The following is a 13,784-nucleotide window of genomic DNA, read 5'->3' as shown; positions in this document are numbered from 1 at the left end:
CCTTCAAAGAGGAATGTGACAGTGTTTCCATCTTTGGGCTGAAGTAAAGTGAAGTAGGTCAAGGGTGTTTAGAATGTTCTATCCTTAAGGAGCACACTCCTGCACTCCATAGACTGCTTGTACAGCACTCATATGACAATGGGGCTGCAGGGCGCCACTCCCCAAAACTGAACCTATGGTCCTTAATCTTCTTTCCCAAAAGCTCTGACTGCCTTACCAAAGATTACTTAGGTCTACTTGATATTTTCTATGGAAACAAAATATAAAGAGGGAACACAAAGGCGGAAAGTTATATAATTTGAAAACTCATTTTGTTTCCTCAACCTTCTAAGTATGACCACCAAGAATAAATTTGAGTTGGGAAAATAATAACAAAGGAAATTTTATTGAATATGTGGGAGGACAGGGGAAGAGAGAAAGAACTTAAGTCTAAAAAAAAATATATATATAATCATCTCTTCAAATACATCTATTAAAGATTCTAAACACAGAAAAGAAATATACACCATGACCCCTTATTTTTTTTAATATTTAATATTTACATGCTCCATAAGCTTGATGCTATAATGTGAAATTTGAGGAAGGAATTACACCTGACAGTGTTCATAATATACAGATTATATTGTTAACAAAGTATTACCGAAAATAGAAAATCTTACTATGAAATTGTTAAGCTGTTAGAATATAGATCACTGTATTGGACTTTAAAAAAAAAAAACTATAATGCAGAGCTTTAAAAGATATAAGGTATATAGGAAAAGGCTTCGATTGAGACAAAGTCACTTTTGAGGCAATAAAATGAGAATCTTCCAAAAGAGATATTCTTGATATAAGAAAGGAAATAAAGGACCGGACAGAACATAACAGAGAAAATGGCAAGATGCAGAATTACAAAGCACAGCATAAAGTTGGGTAAATCACTAAGGAAAAAATGGGAAAGAAAACTGAAGTTGGTGAAGAAATGAGAGAGTAAAAACATTTTTAAATAACTTTTATTAAAAAGGAGAAAAAGAAAGGTAGAATGGTACCAAAAAAGTCAGAGAAATAAAATAAGTTACATTTTACATGGAAAGAGAGGTGTGATTATCCTTACAGTTAATTTTTCCTAATTACAATATCAAACATCCCTTGGGAAAAATCTAGAAAATGCATCAGAGCAAACAGAAGAATAATTGATATTCATAATCTCACAATCCAAAGCCAAATGTTATGAATACTCTAGTGCATTTCCTTCTATGTTTTAAATGCATTTTATATAGTTGTGAAACTATCACATTTAAATTTGTATTCCACTTTTATCCCTTAACACATTACTAGAAATGCTACACAAATATTTTTGTTATATAATATTTATTATATAGATATAACACAATTTTATTATCATTTTTCTATATGGGGTTTTCGTGTAGTTTTCAGTTTTTCAGCACTATAAACTAGAGTTCCAAAAGCATTTATGCATCAGCTTTTAAATCTATATTTGGGGACACCTGAGTGGCTCAGTCAGTTAAGCACCGACTCTTGGTTTCGGCTCAGGTCATGATCTTACAGCTGGTGAGTTCAAGCCCCGCATCCAGCACTGTGCTGACAGTGCGAAGCCTGCTTGGGATATTCTCTCTCTCTCTCTCTCTCTCTCTCTCTCTCCCTCTCCCTCTTTCTGTCCCTCCCCAACTTGTGCTATCTTTGTCTTTCCCAAAAATAAATAAATAAACTTTGAAATAGGTAAATCTACATTTGGATTTTTTCTTTTTTTACTGATAAAATGGGCAAAGTAGTTGACACACATGTCTTCAAAGAAGACATACAGTTGGCCAACAGGTATATGAAAAGATGCTCAACATCACTAGCCATCAGGGAAATGAAAAGCAAAACCACAGTGAGATCACCTCACCCCAGGGAAAGGGACAATAGAGATCCTCTGCAGTGGGACACCAAGCAGAGTCAAAGTCAGGAATACAATATTGAAGGAGGACTAAAGGAATATCATACTGAAGGAGGCTGAATGTTGAAATCCCAAACCTCTTCCCTGACTTAGATCACAGAACACTGGCAGGAGAGATCTTTATTTGCAAACTCTGACCAAAAGACAACAGACAAACTAAAGATACTGATATTTGAGCATATCCTCCATGAAATAACTAAATCAGCTCAGGTTATTATAAAGTTCACAGGCAACAAGCTCCGTACATGCAGTCAGCTTCTTAGTGGACCACATTTAATATTAATCCACAGACAAGGACCAATAGACATAGGCAAAACGTCTCTACATTTTTGGAGAAAAATAAAACAAAGACAGATAAAGGAACTTGAAGGAAAATAGAGATCATTCAAGAGAAAGAACATTTTTTTTATTTTTAATTTTTTTTAATGTTTATTAATTTTTGAGAGAGAGAGACAGCAAGTGAGCAGGAGAGGGGCAGAGAGAGAGGGAGACAAGAATCCAAAGCAGGCTCCAGGCTCTGAGCTGTTAGCACAGAGCCTGATGTGGGACTCGAACCCACAAACTGTGAGATCATTACCTGAGCCAAAGTCGGAGGCTTAACTGACTGAGCCATTCAGGTGCCACGAAAAAGAACATTTTTTTAAACTATAACGTTAACATTCTCACAAAGAAATAAGATTTTGCACCAATAAAGTATGAATATAATACTGCAGAGAAGAAACTTACAGAAAACAAAAAAGTGCTTTTAACTTTTTAAATAGTCATAGAAATGAAAAACTCAATCAAATGACTAGATGAAACAATGAAAATATTTCCAACAAAGTAGAATCAAAAAGACAAAGGTATGAAAATAAGAAAGAAAAGATAGGAAAGTTAGAGGCTAAGTCCAAGAAGTTCAGCATCACAATAAAAGAGTTCCAAAAACAAAACAAAAAAAAAAGAGAAAACAAAATTTTCCAAAACTGAAGGATACATTTTCACATTGAAAGAATCCATGAGAGCACAGAATAGTGTATATAAATAGACCTACTCTAAGGCACATCATCAGGAAATATCAGAAGTAAGTCAGAAACTAATCTTAAAACTTCCAGAAATAAAATCAATTTATACACAAAGGATCAAGAATCAAACTGGGTCACACTTTCTCAATAGAAACACTGGAAGCTGGAAGAAATGCCTTCAAAATTATGATATAAATTATTTATATATTTATATATTTATAATCTATAATTATATATACAACCCAAATACCAATTAAAGATGAATTGAGAATAAAGGATTTTCAAACATATATTAAAAATTTGTCTCCCACTTACTTCTATTCAAAAGGCTGCTGGATGAGTAAACCAAGAAAGATGAAGGCATAGGACTTTGGGAAAAGTGAGCCAATTAACAAAGATGTGGAAAGAATCCCCATGAGAGAGATGAGTGAGTTAAGATACCAGCTTTGTAGGGGCGCCTGGGTGGCTCAGTCGCTTAAGCGTCCGACTTCAGCTCAGGTCACGATCTCGCACTCCATGAGTTCGAGCCCCGCGTCAGGCTCTGGGCCGATGGCTCAGAGCCTGTAGCCTGCTTCCGATTCTGTGTCTTCCTCTCTCTCTGCCCCTCCCCCGCTCATGCTCTGTCTCTCTCTGTCTCAAAAATAAATAAAACGTTTAAAAAAATAAAAAAAAAAAATAAAAACATACCAGCGAAGCCTAAAGAACAACCAGTCTAGACAACAGTAAGGTGAAAGCTCCAGTTGGGAATGATTTAGGATAGACGATAGCATTGGAAGCACCAGGAATCCATTTCCCCACCCTGATAAAAAATATACTGTCAGAATCTGTGTGATATAACTATTTTGGAACTCTGGAGTCTATTGAAGGCTTGCCACTTCCAGGGAAAGGCTTGTACTGTAAAGTGCAGTTAATTTCAGCCAATTTCAGCTCTTAGCACTGCAGCAGCCACCCAGTCCTCATGTTTCAGTTCCATGGTAGGCAGCCATGCACGTGCTCCTGAAGCAGCTTGCACATAGCTTGTGGGAGACAGGATGGGCAATAAAGACTCTGTCCTCCAAATATCAGGAATCTATATTCATTATTATTGATTCTACAGAAATAAAAGAATTATAACAGTATTATGAACAGTTGTACATCAACAAGTTGGATAACCTGGATGAAATAAAGAAATTCCTAGAAACATAAAATCGCCCAAGACCAAATCACAAAGATAGAAAAACAAAATAGTTCTATAGCCAGTAAAAGATTGACTCAATAATCAAAAATTTCCTGACAAAGAACAACCTTGGATAGGATGGATTCACTGGTGAATTCTACCACACATTGAGTAAGCTAACACCATTCATGAATTAACACCAATCAAATAGCTGAGAAAGACTGAAGAGGTGAGAAAACTACCTCACTCATTTTATGAGGCCACTGCTATTCTAATAACAAAGTCAAAGACACTATGAGAAAAGAAAACTACAGACCAATATCTTTTATGGACACTGAAGCAAAATTCCTCAGCAAAATACTAGCAAACTAAATTAATTCACTAACACATTAGAAAGATTATACACCATGACCAAGTGGGATTTATTCCTGGAATGCAAGGAGAGTTCAATGTAAAAATTGATCATTATAATACACCATATTAACAGAATGAAGGAAAAACTCAATGATCATCTCAACTGATGCAGAAAAATCATTTGACAAAATTCAGCACACTTTCAAGATAAAAAACACTCAACATCTAAAAATAGAAGTAAACGACCTCAAGATAACAAAACATAATAAAGGTCATATAGGAGAAACCCATAGCAAACATCATACTCAATGATAAAAGACTGAAAGCTTTTCCTCTAAGATCAGGAACAATGCAAGAATGCCCACTTTTACCACTTCTAGCCATAGAAATTAGGCAAGAAAGAAATAAAAGGCATCCAAATTGGAAATGAAGAAGTAAAATTATCTTTATTTACAGATGATATGATCTTACATATAGAAAACCCTAAAGATTCCACACACCAAAAAATTGCTAGAATAATCAAATTCAGCAAAGTAGCAGGATACAAAGTCAACATGCAAAAATTAGTTGCAGTTGTATACAATAAGCAATGAACAAAATGGAAAAGAAATTAAGAAAGAAATCTAGGGGCACCTGGGTGGCTTAGTTGGTTAAGCATCCAACTTCAGCTCAGGTCATAGTCTCAGTTTGTGTGTTTGAGCCCCATGTCAGGCTCTGAGCTGTCAGCACAGCTGCTTCAGATTCTGTGTCTCCCTCTCTCTTTGGCCCTCTGCCGCTTTCACTCTGTCTCTCTCTCTCTCTCTCAAAAATAAATAAACATTAAAAGCAATTCTTTTTTTTTTAAAGGAAGCAATCTATTCACAATAGCCTCAAAAAGAATAAAATAACTGTGGCTCCTGGCTGGCTCAATTGGTAGAGCATACAACTCTTGATCTCAGGGTCATGAGTTTGAGCCCCATATTGGGCACAGAAATCACTTAATAAATACATACATACATACCCACATACATACATACATACATACACTGGAAGATTGCCCTTTTAGGGGGTGTCTGTCTGACTCAGTCAGTAGAGCATGCTACTCTTGATCTCAGAGTTGTGAGTTCTGGCCACATGTTGGGTGTAGAGATTAAAATAATTTAAAAATCTTGAAAAAAAGAAACTTCTTGAGGTTAAAAAAAAAAGGATAAAATACTGGAGGAGAGGCGATGAGTGCAGCAGCCACATTTGGTATCTGCCAGGCACAAGTGTCCTGCCTGGTCTCTTCCAGCACAACCCACTAGCATGACAGCAAAACTCTGAGTAACCAAGAAAACTTTAAACTGGTAAATGCCACAATCCCAATGCCATGGACACAAGTATAAAGTTGTGGTGACTGTACATAGAAAGACTGATCCTGCTACAGGAGTGGTTAAGAATTTGACCAACCTCAAAGGGTATATGGAGGAGACAGTTATGAAGCCCCTTGATCATAATAATCTGGATTTGGATGTGCCATACTTTGCAGATGTTGTAAACATGACAGAAAATATAGCTGTAGATATCTGGGAAAACCTCCAGAAATCTCTTCCCCTGGTGGTGGTGGGGGGGGGGGGGGGTTCTTTATTAAGTAAAAGTATATGAGACTGACAATAATAGTGTAATCTATAAACAAGAATAGCTTTTAAGAGTTAATACTGTAGAAAGATTAATTTCTTTCCATATTTGAAAAAAGGTCTTTATCCCCTTGGACTATTAAGAAGTCATCACATAATTGTTATACCTCCACATTGTGTTCTGGAGTGATTGATGTATTGAAATCATTGTGAATACAAATCTATTTTAAAGTCAAACTTGTAAAACAAACAAAAAAAGGATTAAATACTCAGGAATTAACCAAGGAGGTAAAGGACTTTCACAACAAAAACTATAAAACATTACTGAAAGATATTAAGGAAGACATAAATAAATGGAAACATATCCTATGTTCATAGATTAGAAGACTTACTATTGTTATGATGTCAATACTACCCAAGGCAACCTACAGATTTAATATGATCCCTATCCAAATCCCAATGATTTTTTTGCAAAAATAGAAAACTCCATCACAAAAATCATATGGAATCTCAGGGTACCCCAAATAGCTAACATACTCTTGAAAAAGAACAAATATGGAGGACTCATACTTCCTGATTTTAAAACTTACCACAAAGCTACAGTAATTAATACAGTATGGTGCCAGCATAAAGACAGGTGTTTAGACCAATGTAATATACTAGAAATTGGAAACAAACCCTGCCATATTTAGTCAAATGATTTTTGACAAGGGTTTCAAGGCCATCCAATGGGGAAAGGACAGTCTTTTCAACAAAAGGTGCTAGGAAAAGTGGATATCCACATGCAAAAGAATGAAGTTGGACCCTACCAAACACCAAATACAAAAATTACCTCAAAAGGGGTCAAAGACCTAAATTTACACCTACAACTATAAAACTCTTAGAAGAAAACACAGGGCAAAAGCTTCACAATACTGGATTTAGAAATAAATTCTTAGATATGACACCAAAGACACGGGCAACAAGAGAAAAAAAAATAGGCAAATTAGGCTTCATGAAAATTTTTAAATTTTAAGTATCAATAGATTAAAAAGCATTAAGAGAGACTTCTGGGTGGCTTAGTCCATTGAGCATCCAACTCTTGATTTCAGCTCAGGTTATGATCCTAAGGTCATGGGATTGAGCCCTGCATCAGGCTCCATGCTTAGCATGGAACCTGCATAGCATTCTCTCTCTCTCTCCCTTTGTCCCTCTTCCCTGCTCACACTCTGTCTCTAAAATCAAATCAAATCAAATCAAATCAAATAGATTAAGAGTACATTCCTCTTGGTGAGCACTGAGAAATATATAGAATTGTTGAATCATTATATTGTATACCTGAAACTAATATAACACTGTACGTTAATTATACTTGAATTAAAAGAAAAAGAATCCCTCTGTGTGAGACTCCAGTGATTCTAATGTGCAGCCAAGTTTGAGAATCTGTGCCCACAGACCTATTGTTCTCCAATTAGATATGCATCAGAATCAAGTGAGAAGATATTATACAACACAGAAGCCCAAATTCACTCAAGCAAGTACAGGACTTGGGCCTTTCCATTTTTAAGTAGTTTCCCCAGGTGATTCTATCTAACAAAGTTTGAGAACCACTCCATAGACTATGCACAATAAAAAGGCATCAAAAGACAACAGAGTAAATCTATCAACAGAGTAAAAAGGAAACTCAAAGAAAGGGAGAAAATATTCACAAATGATATATTTGATAAGGAATAATATCTAGAATATATAGAAAAACTTAAAACTCAACAACAATAAAACAAAAAAACCCAACTCCAAAATTGGCAAAAAAAACTTGAATGGACATTTCTTCAAAGAAGATACATAAATGTTATGGAAACAAGTACATGAAAAGATGCTCAACATCACTAATCATTAGAGAAATACAAATCAAAACCACAATGAAATTCCAGCTCACACCCATTAAGATGGCCACCATCATCAATCAGTCAATCAATCAGAAAATAACAAGTACTGAAGAGGATGTGGAGAAATTGGAACACCTGTACACTATTAGTGGGAATACAAAATGATACAGCCACTGTGGAAAACAGTATAGGAGTTCCTCAACATTTTTTAAATAGAATTACCATATGATCCAGCAATTGCACGTATGGGTATATACCCAAAAGAACTTAAAGTAGATTTTCAATGAGATATTTGTACACTCATATTCATAGCACCATTATTCACAATAATTAAAATGTGGTAGCAACCCCTGTGTCCATCATTGGATGAATGGATAAGCAAAATTTGATACATACATATAATTGGATATCATTCATACTTTTAAAAGGAAATTCTGACATATGGTACAACATGAACGAATCTTGATGACATTATGCTAAGTGAAATAAGCCAATCACAAAAAAACAAATACTACATGATCCACTTATGTAAAGCACTGACATTAGCCAAAGTGATAGAGAAAGTAGAATGGTGGTTTCCAGGGATGAGAGGGAGGGAGGAATGGGTATAGAGTTTGGGCTTTTGCAAGAGAAAAGAGTTCTGGAGTTGGATGATATTGATCATTTCACAATATGAATATACTTAATACTTCTGACCTGTACACTTAAAAATGGTTAAGATGATAATTTTGTGCTATGTCTTTTTTACCACAATTTTAACAAGTGAAGAAAACAAGCTCCAGTAGGAATGTCTCCAAAAGATGAAAAAAATATATTACCTGAATTTTTTTATAAATTAAGAGATTTAAACTTCTGAGGAGTAAATTAAGGATAAGACCTAACTACAGAGAAAATAAGGCAAATGCAAAGCAAGATATTATTAATTCCAACCAAAAGAAATTTTAAAATCTATGCAGGTAAAGAAAATAATCACAGTATACCACATGGCTAAGTTAGGCCCCCCTCTAACATTTGGGGAGGGGACAGGGGAAGATAAATGAAGGACCATGTATCATATGACTATACGTTTTTAAAATGTAAGTCAAACTAAAAAAAGTATTAAATAAAATACATCCTATTCTCCTACCTTAAGTAAATGACCTAGAAAGCCAGGATTAAATTTAAAATCCATATACTTCTCAGAGTTCCACGCCAGAACTTAACAGTGGATGGAGAGCTAGCTACTGGCCTCAGACCAAGAGCCCATCCCCTTCTATTCCAGCCTCAAGTTCCAACCCACACACTGAGGAAATTTTGGGGCATGTGTAGACACCAACCCATGTATTATCCTAGCTCAGATCATACACTCACAAACACTTTCCCATTAGATGTGTCCACAGACAGCATCATCCACCCTTCAGCAGGACAGATGATAATGGGGCCTGCATGGGGTTTAGAAGCAGCCTCAGGGTTGTTTGTGCAGGTAATTCAGGGACCCAGAGTGAGATCTGAAAAGGCAGCTTACTTGGCCTTCTGAATTCCTCCCCCAGGGAGAAGGGCCAGAGCAAAAATTTCTCAAGTCTGGCTTACAAGACATGGGCTCCTATGCAAATGTCTAGGAATAGTACTGGGCTCACCTGAAAATAGCATTTATATAATCATGCTAACACAAAAATAATATAAAAATCTTAACATGTGAAATTTTCAGGAGGATGAGGGGGATGGGAAACATGCAGTACAGTGCTTGGTAACAAGTGGGAAAATGATTAAAGTAAGATAAAGCCTAATCTTTTATGGTAGGAAGTCAATAAATGATGCCTAAAAGTGAAAAACTTAAAAGTTGCCATACAATTATGTTATTTTGAGATATGAAGGAAAATGAAAAGAGAAACCACTAAAAAGCACTAAGCTCTAGGAAACAGAAAATGAGGGAGAATAGAGTTGTAGAGAGTATTACTCTTCATTAAAAGCATTGTGGAACTATGTGACAACTGTGCACATATTAACTTTGATACTAAAAAAAAAGAATATACCACAAAGAGAAAATTTTCAAGTGTATTTTTCAACTTAACATGAGTTCTGCAAAACTCTTCATTAACCTGGTCTTTTCAGAATGACAAATGTAAGAGGCAGAAGATTAGGGGAGATTATTAACATTTAACATGTGAAATGAAGACTGGTAATAGGAAAGTTTCAGATTAACTAACATTCTTTTAGGTTTCTGAGGGCACTACATATTTAAATTAATTCATTCAATAGGTATTTATTGATCATCTATGTGACAGGCATTGTGCTAGAAGCTGGGGATACAGAAGTAAAACAAAATTTTTGTTTGTTTGTTTGTTTGTTTTTAAGTGAAGGCACTCTTCTTTATTTTCATGTAGTGATGTCTACACAATTGTGTATGGGGTTTTTTTTTATTTTATTTAACTAAGTTAGTTAACATATAGTGTATAACAGTTTCAGGAGTAGAATTTCGTGATTCATCACTTACATATAACACCCAATGCTCATCCCAACAAGTGTCCTCCTTAATGCCCATCACCCATTTAGCCCATCCCCCCCACCCAACATCCCTCCAGAAACCCTCACTTTGTTCTCTATATTTAAGAGTCTTTTATGGTTTGCCTCCTTCTCTGTTTTTATCTTATTTTTGCTTCCCTTCCCCTATGTTCATCTGTTTCGTTCTTAAATTTCACATATGAATGAAATCATATATTTATCTTTCCCTGACTTATTTCACTTAGCATATTACATTCTAGTTCTATCCACGTTGTTGCAAATGGCACATTTTCATTCTTTTTCATTGCTGAGTAATATTGCATTGCATATAAATACCACATCTTCTTTATCTATTCATCAGTTAATGGAAATCTGAACTCTTTCCATAGTTTGGTTATTGTTGGCTACAAACATTGGGGTGCATGTGCCCTTTGAGTCAGCATTTTTGTATCCTTTGTATAAATACCAAATAGTACAATTGCTGGGTCATAGGGTAGCTCTATTTTTTTAATTTTTTGAGGAACCTCCATGTTGTTCTCCAGAGTGGCTGCACCAGTTTTCATTCCAACCAGCAGTGTAAAAATGTTCCCCTTTCTCCACATCCTTGTCAATATCTGTTGTTTCCTGAATAGTTAACTTTAGCCATTCTGACAGGTGTGAAGTTGGTATCTCATTATAGTTTTGATTTGTATTGTGGTTGTCTTCTTTGGAAAACTATCTATTCATGTCTTCTTCCCATTTCTTCACTGGATTATTTGTTTTTTGGGTGTTGATTTTGATAAGTTCTTTATAGATTTTGGATACTAACCCTTTATCCAATATGTCATTTGCAAATATCTTCTCCCATTCCGTTGGTTGCCTTTTGTTTTGTTGACCATTTCCTTTACTATGCAGAAGTTTTTATCTTCATGAGGTCCCAAGTGAAACAAAATTTTTAAAAAACATGTTTTTGCCCTTACAAAGAGCTTAATGTCCAGTCCATGTGACACCATGGAAGCAAATATTCATTCAATGAATATAAAATATTAACAGTAATACCTGTTATGAACTAAAGTTCTTGGTGCTAAGAATGTGTAGAGCAGGTAAACCTGATTCAGCAAAAAGAATGGGAAAGTTTTCCCCAGAAATAACATATGAGCAAAAATCTCAAGAATGAGTGGGTATTAAAGGACCCTTCAGAGGAGTCCCACATCTCCTGGGGAAGTGCCTGCCTTAGTATCATCCTGCAGCTCTCAGTTGTCAGTGGGGAGCAACTCTGAACAAAGGCCTCAGTGAAAAAGTAGTAATAGGGTTCAAACTTAGCAAGTGAGGCCCTAGGTCAATTATAAGCCCTGTAGCTGGAGATCTGTGAGATGCAGTAGTATGACTGCCACAGTCTTGGAGGAGGTACGGGGATAAAGAAAGGGACAAAGCAAATCTTCATTTTGTAAAGACCACCAGGCTACAACATGGAAAATGAATTGATGGGGAACAACAATAGATGCAAGGGCACCATGTAATAGATAGGTTATTCAAAGATAAAAACATATTGAGTGTATGCAAAGAAATGAGTACTTTAAGTAAGTAATTAATATCCTGCAGGGTATTTTTTCTTACCCCTGATTAATAACCCTTTCACAGTCAGTATTTTCAAGTTACCTTAAAATATAATATCTTTGAAAGGCATTTAACTCATAAACCCATTAAGAAATTATCTGTTAACTCTTAAAAACTGAGAATAAACTGAGAGTTGATGGGAGGTGGGAGGGAGGGGAAAGCGGGTGATGGGAATTGAGGAGGGCACTTGTTGGGATGAGCACTGGGTGCTGTATGGAAACCAATTTGACAATAAATTTCATATTAAAAAAAAGAAAGAAAGAAATTCTCTTGTTATTTTTATACCAATATTTATTATCCAATGGGTGTTAAACCATATGGGTTCAATCATCAGAAATGAGTAATAACAATTATTATGATCAAAAGAAACATCTAAGCTGATCTAAGGCCGGACTGACATGTGGTCTATTCCAGCCTTCTCTTTTCTTATATTGGGAGTTGTGTGCTGCTTTTGCTTGTTTGTTTCCATCTCTGGCTCAAGGAAGAACTTTCTGGTAAATTTCTTAGAGAGGTATGATGCCACGTAATTGAGCTACTTTGACAGTGTGTTAATTTTGTTCAACTGTGATACATCATAAGAGCCACTACTTTATGTTTGTAACAAAAAACTGCAGGATAATATCAGTATCTTTTTTGTTTATTTTCTGAGAATCAATTAGTTTATGGGAAAAGAGAAGATAATTCACCATTTTGGCACTTTTTTGGACAGCTGTTAAAAACAGATTTCAATATCCTGCCTGGTGAATTTCCCTACAATGTCACATTTCCATTTAACTTCAGCTGCAAGTTCAAAAAGAGACGTGATTTATAGTTATCTGCTCTACTCTGAAGCACCCTAAGTGTCCAAAATGTTCTGAATTCTTTTTTATAAGAGAAATGAATAAAACACACAATAGATTAACATTTCTGACAAAAATGCTATTCTTCTCGCTAAATTTTCCATTACTTCCTCTCCATTGTTTTAATGTACAAATTCATGGCATCCTTTCTCACACCAGATTCAGCTTCAAACTTAAGCTCTGCAGTTATACTTCTGCTTAGTCTCTGATAGTCTGTCGATGTATGTTTCACTTATTTTCATTATTATACCTAAAATATCCATCTACTCTTCCTTTCCTGGAGGTCAGTGATGATGTTAGGATCTTTTATACTCCCAGGGTCTCAGGAAGAAGACTCCCTATTCCTTCCTAATTAACATGTTGCCTTTTGTCCTATGCCTTACCTATCCAATTAAAAAAAAAAAGTACACTACCTCAGAGTAGAAAATATCAGAACTTATCATTTCAACTGACCTTCACTTTTATTCCAATATTACCTTTCAGCAATAGGAACTAAACATTGGAAAATAAATATTTCTCATAACTGAACAGTAGACCTGCTCTATGTTTTCACAAGGCAAAGAAAAATATCTATAAAGCATAGAACCATTTAGAGTTGCTAAAACTAGAACACTCATTATTTTAAGGAAAATCACACTCTTAGTAAAAAAAGTTGTTCATGTCTGCTACAAAGTCATTTAATATAATTGGTACCTTAGTTTCCAAATTATGTTCCAAAACCTAAAACAATTCTCAATATCTGTTTACATGCCATAAAATGACCTGGTGATTTACTCTCTACTACAATGTTGACCAGTATAGACAACCTTAGTGAAATAAACTATAAGAAATTTTCAAAACTGTCTGCCCGAATAAGCACTCACTTTTGGGACCATGCATAATATAGGTATTTAACCAGTTACTCTCCTTATTTACTATGTTGCCCTCTCCTCCTCAAAGGCTTCTCGTGACTAATAAT

At 35.4% G+C, this 13,784-nt stretch overlaps 1 pseudogene; it reads left to right on the top strand.

Moving 5' to 3' along the window:
• Positions 1 to 5,592: 5,592 nt before the first annotated feature.
• Positions 5,593 to 6,110, top strand: LOC123588575 (annotated as a pseudogene).
• The last annotated feature ends 7,674 nt before the right edge of the window (positions 6,111 to 13,784 follow it).

This window comes from Leopardus geoffroyi, chromosome D3 (genome assembly GCF_018350155.1).
Source record: "Leopardus geoffroyi isolate Oge1 chromosome D3, O.geoffroyi_Oge1_pat1.0, whole genome shotgun sequence".
NCBI classification, from domain to species: Eukaryota; Metazoa; Chordata; class Mammalia; order Carnivora; family Felidae; genus Leopardus; species Leopardus geoffroyi.
Note: the sequence above shows the minus strand (reverse complement) of the source record. Positions and strands in the feature narration are given on the sequence as shown.